Consider the following 10,000-nt stretch of genomic DNA (forward strand, 5'->3'; position numbering starts at 1 on the left):
TTCTTATAAAAAGTCTGTACATTTAGAATTTAGAAATATTTCATGAACTCTGTAAATGGTCCAGATTTTCCAGTGTTAACCCTAGTGAATGTACTGAGCGTATTTATTTCTTGGTGTTTACTGGGAGATACCCTGAAAAAAGAAAATCCAAGGGCTTTTCTTTTTAGCAAAATATTGCATTTTAACCACGGTGAATTCAACGGTCTTAATTAAATAAACAGATAAAAGAGCCAAGGTGAACTTTCTTCAATATTTCACTCGTGCGTTGGGCTCACTCGTGAAATATTTCTTCAGCAATCGCAGAAATCGCAGACATTTCCTCGCAGTTTGGCAGGACATTTGTCATATAAACCTAGTTTAATAGCCTTGCTCCCGAACTTGAATTCGGAAAGTCGTGGGATCGACTCCTGCAAAGGAACCCACGGACTCTGAGTCAACACCGAAAAATCAATCCTTATTAGCGCATAATCATTCATTGTTATATGGCAAGCAATTCTCAGGCTCAGGCTTTTCGGTCGGGATTTTACAGTATGGACCATTACCATGGAAACGCTCCGTTTCCGCATTTTTTTCTCTCTCCCGAGAACATCAAGTTCAGCAAAACCGGGGAGACTGGGGAAGACCGTCGTGTGACGTAGACGTGTGTTTGGTAGCTCCGCTCACGACAGCAGCTCTGTTGAAGCTTCACCGGAAGAGAAATCGAGGCTGGACTCAAAACACAAACACTTCTTGGGATACAAAAGATTCCAAAAGTTATTTCCAATCGAAGTTTAACTTATCCTTTGCATAGATTAACATCAAGGAATGTAAACAACCTCAAGCAGATTGAAGTCCGTCGACAAAAGAACCATTTCAAGAAACTACAATTCGCTTTCTGGAATGCTCAATCGATCACAAAGAAAGCTGCTATAACATGTGACATCATAGAATCGAATAAATTAGAAATCCTTACAATTACAGAGAGTTGGCTAACTAATAGCACCGATGATTCCAGCGTCACCGCTCACCGAGGTCAGCTTTTTTCTTAAAGCTGACCGCTGATCAGGTACTGGTTCTCGATTGGATTGCAGGCTCAACCCAGGTTAACTCACCTTAACATAAACAAGGCTTCATATTTCGGCACTTTCTGTGGCTCGACGCGGCTACACGACAATACTACGTCAACTACAGTTCTTACACAGTCAGCACTTTTCGTGTGAAAAATCTGACCACAACCATCCACAATGACGACAAGCAGGTTTCCTGAGGCAGCGAGACTGAGCATCCCCAGCAAAACACTGTTTTAACGAAAACCCCTGATCAGCAACCCGGTTCTGGTCGTTGCTGTCTAAGGTCTTCCTCTTCGTGTTCAGGTGGAAAAAGTTTGGAAAATGTTTTCTTTCTGTATTTTTCGCTGGTTTCAATCCAGTTTGACATATCATGATAGGTGTAGTCCACACTGGCGGCTACACAGTTATTCAAGTCAAGCATCGGAGGGATATTGATAACTCCGGGGTAAAATTGAAGTTATTTTGTATGTTTGGCTACGGCCCCGAAGCGGAAAAGCCGCGGTTATCAAGCGAACATTGCAAATTGCATTCAGCGACGAAGGCATCGAGAAGTTAGTGGTTGTCAGTTTGCTTCGTTTTTACTATGAATCAAATAAATTTGCCCACTTACATGTCGATGTTTGCACACGCTTTGAACTGAGGGGATCGCGCGGCCCGATGTATAAACAATGGTTTCATGGTGACAAATTTCAGTGTACATCCGTCCAGTTTTAAAATATATTAGTCAATATATTATGCTGGGTTTACTTGGAAAATATTGGCGAGTTAACCGACCTTACAAATGACCTATAATCGGTAATTTCCGGTGTTTATTTTTCAAGTTTGTCACTCTAAAATCAGGAAGAAATGACATTACCTTGTATATTCGCATTTTAATTTTGTTTTAGGCTCTTTCAGAACTACTTGCTGCAGACATGGGGGACAATGTAACTTAAGATGACCCAGTGTCTAATGAACCTTCAATATGCATTGATTTGGAAATGCCTACTACAACCCCAGAAATGCATGATGTGGGAATTTAATTTTGTTTTGATCCCATTACCCTAAAAAGCGTGGAGGTTAAAACTGAGATGTGCAACGCTAAAGGCAATGATAATGATGTATGTGGTACTGCAAATATTGACGTGTACTCCTATACTTCTTTAGAGGATAATATCCCACAAAATCCACATGCCGTCAAATGGAAGATTCCACATGACCCAAATTATGCCATAGCAGCACCCCCAGTTAAATCCCATCCCCCGATTAAATCCCATTGATACACCCACAGCAATTTTTCCAACCTATGACATTTTACATGTAACAAGTTGATAGAATCCCTTTACCACCAATGCAAGACGCCCTTGTAGATGAAAAAATGGATAGACACGATGATGGTGAGAGTAACAATGATGATGAAGATTTAGATCCCCATTGGCTATTACCAGATGATAAAAAATAGTTATCCAATGATGAGATAGTGTCATCTGAACATGAATTTGGAGATGTATTACCAGATGATAAAAAATAGTTATCCAATGATGAGATAGTGTCATCTGAACATGAATTTGGAGATGGTTCTCCAGACAGTGAAAAAGAATTTCTTGTGTTTGGTTCCTGTTTTAACAATTTACTGAAAAATTGTCCAAAATGTGGGGGTGTGATCATTGACCAAAAAAGGAAAATGGCTGGGAGCATGCTATCAGTTGTCCTAATCTGCCATAATGGGCATACAGAACTGTGGGAATCCCAGCCAGTTATTAAAAGGAAGCCCCTGGGAAACCTATTATTGGCAGCAGCCATCCTTTTTACAGGAAGCACCTTATTAAGCATCAGCAAGCTTGCATCGGTACTTGTTTCCAGTTGTTAACTGGTAATTTCCATGAAAGATACAAACTTGTATTTTTCTTTGTTTATTTTATTCATGGACATGTTTAAAACCCGTTTTCTCATTCATCTGCATAACGGAAGCCTTTAAAGACCCACTCTTCCTCTGGCCCTGGTGGAGGATAAAAAATTCTTATGCACATCACTGCACAAGATGAAAGAACCACCCTTATCTCCTTTCCTAAAATGTCCCAGTACTATCGAGCCAACTGTCTGTAGGCAATATGTTTATAAAATTTATCTTCAGGTGCATCAAATGGATCTTTGCACTGCTGCTTGTACTGATACCAAGCTGTTTGAAGGACCCATCCATTTATACAAACTGGATGGAACCCTGGGTGATGCATTTGGGCTCTTCGCCACATTCACCGCTAGTAACATCCTCGATAAGGTTATTTTTGACAGGCTCAATTTCTTGGCATCATATGCATGCCTCCGCTCTTCCCACAATCTGACAATTGCTTCATGCAACTAACGTTGCAATTTCTCTGTATTCTTCATGACTTTCTTCTCTTAGGAATGCTTTTATGAACAGAGAACGAGCGAACGTAAGCATGGGTGGCAGCAGCAGAAGCAAATTATGTTGCCTTCACGCGTATTCCCTTAAAGCATTGAGTTTAACTTAAGAAGTAAAGTTTATTATCAAGGATTGCGTTATGATGTTTTGCTGTTTTTGAAAGAAAAAGCAAAGTCGCAATGAAACTGCGCAATGGATCGAGTAGCCGAAGAAAAGCTCCGTTTTCGCATCCCTTGAAACGATTTATAAAGGCAACAAGGAAGAAACAGAAAGACCAATGTAAGAATTTATCAACAGAGTTGAGTTTATTTCGCAGTATTGCATTTGTTTCTTCGATTCATCGCTTGCCATGCATCGCTTGCCATGCATTTGTCGCCCACGTCTTCGGGGTTGCTAACCGCTTCAGCAAAGCTCACACGCTGTTCAAACTGGTACGACCGAATTGAAAAACTTTGGCAGGCATGTTCCTCATCGATTTTATTAGAATACGTCCCAGAATCGGCCACTTTTAGCGATGATATAAAGGCAAAAGCTCCTTCTTCGCCAATGCAAAATTTTCTACACAACTCTGGGTTTGACGCTTCTACGTCACACGATGATACGCTGACCGCTTTCTGAGCAAGCGGGCAATTCTCAAGATGGCGGATTTCGATTTGCATTTTCGGTCGTCTTTCAGGTGCAATATTTCATTTAAATGAAACGATATGGGAATGATGTTATTAAAAAGTGAGACATAAACTCGAGGCCAAACATACAAAATACCTTCAATTTTACTCCGGAGTTCTCCTTTAAAGCTGAGTGTTATTTTTCATTTGCTTAGAGCTGCTTTTTTCGCCGTATTGCAATTTTTGCATATCTTTAGAAGCTTTAATATAGTTACATGATGCCTGGAGGACCTATGACTAGAACAGAAACGAAAGGAGAACGAAAGAGAACGACAACGACAAAACAGAATACCAGTAATAGCTCATACTTAGTGGAAGAAGTTACTCCACTAAATCTTTCCTTGGGCACTAAACCGTTTGTTATTTTCAAAAAGTTGTTTAGTCGGTTTTTCCTTTGTTCAGGAATGAAAATCGAATTTTTATTGTCAACTGGAATTAAATAAAAACAAGACGCCTAGGGGCGTTACCGTGGGATGCATTGACCTATGAATGGCTAACCATGGTCACCATCAGCTTACACAAATTTACCACTTTTCAGTAAACTGCCATGGAGGTTAGTCAATTAATACAAACGTGGTATATTTTGGAGGACAGCAACGTTTTCACAATCAATATGACAATGTCTACTAATCACATGCTCAATTCGGTGTGCATTGTTTGTGCCGCCAAAATTAATTTGCACAGTCATTTTGTGAGTGACCAAATAAAGGTTCATAATTGATGCAAACTTACACTTAAACTGCAGAGAGTATGTGGGGATTACATGTGCAGAGCAAAAATATGAAATAGCCTTAATTTGTGCACCATATTTTTACAGCTGTGATTTTGAACAGCTGAATTCAATAATTGCTAAATATACTACTTGTTACATTTTTGTAAAAAGTCCTTTTTTAGGCTCATCAATGTCACATGTTTAAATAAAGTTTTTCAGGTTTTTTCATTTCAGTCTACTACCATGATTGTATTTATACAGTGTAGCTTTTTCAACACGCACTTCTCTGCTTACACACAGCCGAAAAAAGGTATGATTGCAAATACACCAAAACACAGAACAACAACAAGGGACCAAACAAACAAACTCAGGAATATTCCTCGCCACGCACACCTTTCAGAAAACAGAGTTTTGTTTCTTGCAACAGAATTACAGCAAGCTTTTCTCAGACCCGTAGACAGATTTTAGCATGGATAATGGCAGAGACTGGTTCTATTACCCATGATTTCCGCAAGGCTACATAAGAAGAGGCGCAGCTGGCTTGTTTGATTGGCATTCTTACCCAGTCTCTGCCTCGCAAAAGTGGTACTTCTTATGTGGCTGCGCCATATTCTGCCAATAGCACTTTATTCATAAAATGCTTGGGGGCGAGTGGCCTACTCAACAAATGTTTATGTGGCGAGGCTCTGCCCCGAGGTCCAACCCCTTACCCCTTATATACCATTTTTTCATGTAAAAGGCAATCCTTTCACATACCTTCGCTCCCCCAGGAAAATGCAACGACCATTGCATTATTCAGTGGGTGTAGATTTATGCCAGTGATGGATGGCATTATCCATTATTTGAACAAAAAGGGCCAGATGGTGAGCTTTTTATCCCTTTTAACTAAAACTAAATTACAAACAGTGATCATGACTAGCTGGCTTAGGTAATACTGCTATTCCGCTCACGGATTCCCTAAAACACCTTAGCTTCCCTGGGCCTCATTTCAGTCATTCCACTTTCCATTTGGTGACAGCAATAATGATTATCTTACAAGAATTTATGAGGAACTAATTTCACATAACTGTTTCAATTTATATGACCAATCTTCCCCGTTTTACACAGATGGGAATTTTCTTTGGTACACCAATCAATCCCCAAGAAACAATGAAAGGTTACTGTAAGGTTTTTGTATTCTAGAAGGTAAATTATGTTAAAAGTTACAACCGAAGCTGAAAAAATTGAAGGACATTTAGCTGGGTTCACCATTTCAAGCTTGTATATACAAGAAAATTACCCTAATCATTCCTTCTGGAAGCTAAAAACAAAATCCTAAGTGCATCTATCCACTAATTTGCATGTTGTTAATTCAGAAAAACTCTACTTTGAGTGTATTTTCCCATTGAAGTTATATTTAGAAAATAGTGGCAAGACAGATGTAAAAGTATTAATAAGTCAGTGATGTGATTTCAACATCTGAATAAAGAAGTCAGTAAAATCCCATACAACACTTTATGGTACATATAATTCGAGTGGCTTTAATCTCAAACTCAAAATTCAGATTTTATCAACAAAATGAAAAACAATTACAAGACTCTGGGACACAGATCCAGAGAAGCAAAGGTCACGTGTAACAGGTAGGGAATAAAATGTGGGTGTGCCTCATTTAAGGCATGTCTTGAGATGACATACGAGCTTAAAACAAATTAAATTGTACGTGATATTAATTTTGGAGGACAAAAACAGATAGAAAAAACAAGGAAATACAGTAGAGCCTAGTAACTCGAACTCTACAGGTGAAACGAAAAACAATTTGAGATAGCGAGGTTTCAAGTTAACGGGTTTGATTGCACAATTCAATTTGCCACATCAAGAATCGATAGTTGGTGATTTTTGAGCACTTCAGTGTTTAGGGCACTGTAAATTAAACTAATTTTATGAAAATGATAATTGGGCATTTTTATGATAAAATGTGATTAGTTCGTTGCACCAATCAAACATCAAATGTATGTAGTGTTGACCACAGTGTTAGTTTTAGTGTTTTTACCGATTATAGAAAAGAAGAGCTAATGGGATGGCATCCACGTGGACTTACAAGAACCAGAGTTCGAGTTATCGGGGTAAAGTTCAGTGAATTTTTGATCAAGGGAAAGGAAATTTAGTTCGAGTTGGCGGAAAATCGAGGTATCAGAGTTTGAGTCAATGACTGAAAAGTGGGGTGAAATAGGACTAAGTTTGAGTTAGTGGGAAGTTCGAGTTATCCGAGTTCGTGTTATTGGGGTTCTACTGTACTTACAATATATGCAAGAGCAGCGATTACCAGTCCAGAGGTCTTAAAAGAAGAAGAAGGAGAAGCAGTTCTAACTGTACTGCCGGCAGCTGAGTACTTGAATTGAGGAACATGATCACCACGGAGAAGCGTGAATTATCGGCGATCTGTCCTAAATGTTGCTTACTGCTATTCAGTTACCTCTAACAGTACGGCAGGGTTTAAAAGAAGATCAAACAGGCATCCTTTCCCCCTTTTTAAGCCTCAGACTCTGTTCTCAGTTTCCACGAAGAACCCAGGGAGCCACCATTTTTGTTTTGCAAGGAATAAACCAACGAGAGCGCACGTATGAACGCGCAATAGAATGCACCAATCAGCGATCGCTTTAGTTCGCTGTGTGCCAGGGTCTTCCTCTTACCGCCACCATATTGGAAAGCGAAAAGACCCTGGGGACGAGGTTGCGTGGAAATCACCCAAGGGATAAAAACGCAAATTCAGCCCGGTAAAGCGAGATGTCTTGGTGACGCAAAGGCAACACGCACGCGCTTCGACCCGAAAGTTTCGGGTTCAAACCCAGGAACGCGGTGGTTGAAAAAGGGACATGTCTTTATTGTGACATCACTTCCCGCGGGAAACGGGTTACAGGAAACTTTAAAAAAACATTGCAATTTGCGGATACGAAGAAAAAGAAACTCAACCAAATTTTCACCGTGGGTGCCACAGGCATCCCACGGAATTATTTGTACTCTTTTGGACGTAACGAAAAAGTTTATTTCTTTGTTTGTTTTGCTCTAAAATGCGAGCGAACAAGTGCTTTTTAATCCGTTTGCCCAGCTGGTTTTCGATGTGCCTCGACAGTGACAAGAAAATAGTGTACTTATGTTATAAACACGTAATTGCAACGAGTTCTCGTAAAATTAGGGGAAAATTTCACTAGCTTGGGTTTTCAGAAGTTTGTTTAAAGCATCTAAACGTTATTTAAGTGTTGGAGAGCATTTTATTTGAAGTTCGTCCATTCTTGGTTGCATTGCCGTATTTTGCCGATTCTTGTTTCAAGCCAACCTGGCGTGTTTCAATGAAATACATAAAAATGTGAATTGATCATGTCGTTTTCAGAGATAAAGTGGAATAACGTACATCAGTAAAATTCTTTTTTGACCTTGAACTGACAAAGTTTTTCTCTTTTTTTTTATGTCTTCTAATTTTAGCGTGATTCCTATTCAATGGCAATTGACAGTTGACTCTCAAATGGCTTTTTCCCTTTTCCATTCGCTCACTGAGGGTGTGCTTGTTTTCTTTTAAAACTCATGCGGTTCAAGAAAAATTCATTGCCAAACTGGTTAATTCCAAAGTACATTTCACTCGAAAAGCCGACATCGTACTCATCGCTTCCTGATTCATGCGCGGACAATTCGAAACCTTTTATTTCAATAACCCTACAGGCAGTAAGAATAAAGAACCAATGAGCTCCGCTTTTAGGCTTGGCTAAATCTATGTATTATGACGTGTCAAATAGTCTGCCATCCAGCCAACTTAGCGAGTTTTATCTACCTGAAAATAATGCTACTAAAAAGCTCATCATCTCTATGTCATCAAACACCTGTTCCAATGCCAACACAAGTGGTCAAGAAGCATGTTGATTTGCTCCTAACTGTGATAGGTCAAATAGTTGCATCATCACTGTCTAGTTGTACATTCCCTAGCCTGCTGAGGATATCGCATGTTGAACCAAAGTTGAGGTAACATGACACGGATAAAAACCTAATGTATTTTCGAGCTACCGACCTGTCTCTCATACAGCTTTTCTTCGTAATAAGATTTCAACTTGTTTCCATCCCTACAGTCAGCATATCATCAATAACATTCGACTGAATCCGCCTTAGTGCAAATTTACTAATGTCATTCTGAGAATTCTCGACGACCATCAAGATGTGGTACTTGTCCTACTTGATTTGTCGGCGGCGTTTGATACTCTCCACCACCACATTCTGTCATCACGTCTAAAGGCCGGGCCAAACGCCCGCAACATTTCAACGCAACATCTTGCAACATTGTTGGGCACAACATGTTGAGTACGTTTGGCCACCCTGTTGCGATATGTCGAGTGCATTTGGCCAGCCCATTCAACACATGTCTCAACATCATGCAACAATGTTGCAAGATTTTGCGTTGAAATGTTGAGAGCGTTTGGCCAGACCTCAATGTTATACTTTGGCTTCACAGGTAGCGTATGGTTCTGGTCATTTCTCACAGAAAAAGCGCAATCGACTTTAATTCAGCCAAAGAAACTTTTTTTTTTAATGAGGAAAAGCTTCAGGGGGTCATTATTCGTGCAAGGGCTCGTTGGTGTGAACATGGTGAAAAAAGCACCAATTGAAATAAAATTTTTAATCTAGCGAAAAGGAACCATGTTAAAACGCATGTGCGAAAATTGGTAATTAGTGGTTGGATAACTGCAGACCCTTTTAAGATACTTTTTGAGCAAAAGCGTTTTTATCAAGAATCATACACATGTCCGAGTAAAAAGCGGAAGAATACACGTAATACGCAAGCAACGGTATCCTTCTTCGATAATTTAAATAGCCCTACAATTACGGATGAATAAATGTTATCTTGTGAGGGCAAGATTACTACAGAGGAATGCAGGGTAAGGTTCTTCAAAGTTTTACTTATGGTGAATGCCGTTCTCACAGAAACAAGCTGTAATCACTCTTATTGAAAAGAAAGGAAAGGATCGTTCATTTCTAGAAAGCTGGAGACTGATTTCGCTTCTTAACGTAGATGCAAAATTATCTCTAAGGTCTTAGTGACAAGGATTAAAAATGTCCTTCCAAGTATCATTCATCACAACCAGCTTCGTGAAAGACCGCTATATAGGCGAAACTGTCCGATCGCTTCATGATCTAATGGAGTTTTCTCTCAAAGAGAATATTCCTGGTT

General features: G+C 39.6%; 1 protein-coding gene across 4 annotated transcripts in view; it reads right to left on the minus strand.

The window, feature by feature from the left end:
• LOC138060133 (fibroblast growth factor receptor 4-like) overlaps positions 1 to 10,000 on the minus strand; it is a 72,920-nt gene that overhangs the window by 26,592 nt on the left and 36,328 nt on the right. The window lies entirely within an intron of this gene.

The sequence above is a fragment of the Montipora capricornis genome, chromosome 8 (assembly GCF_036669925.1).
Source record: "Montipora capricornis isolate CH-2021 chromosome 8, ASM3666992v2, whole genome shotgun sequence".
Classification (NCBI taxonomy): Eukaryota; Metazoa; Cnidaria; class Anthozoa; order Scleractinia; family Acroporidae; genus Montipora; species Montipora capricornis.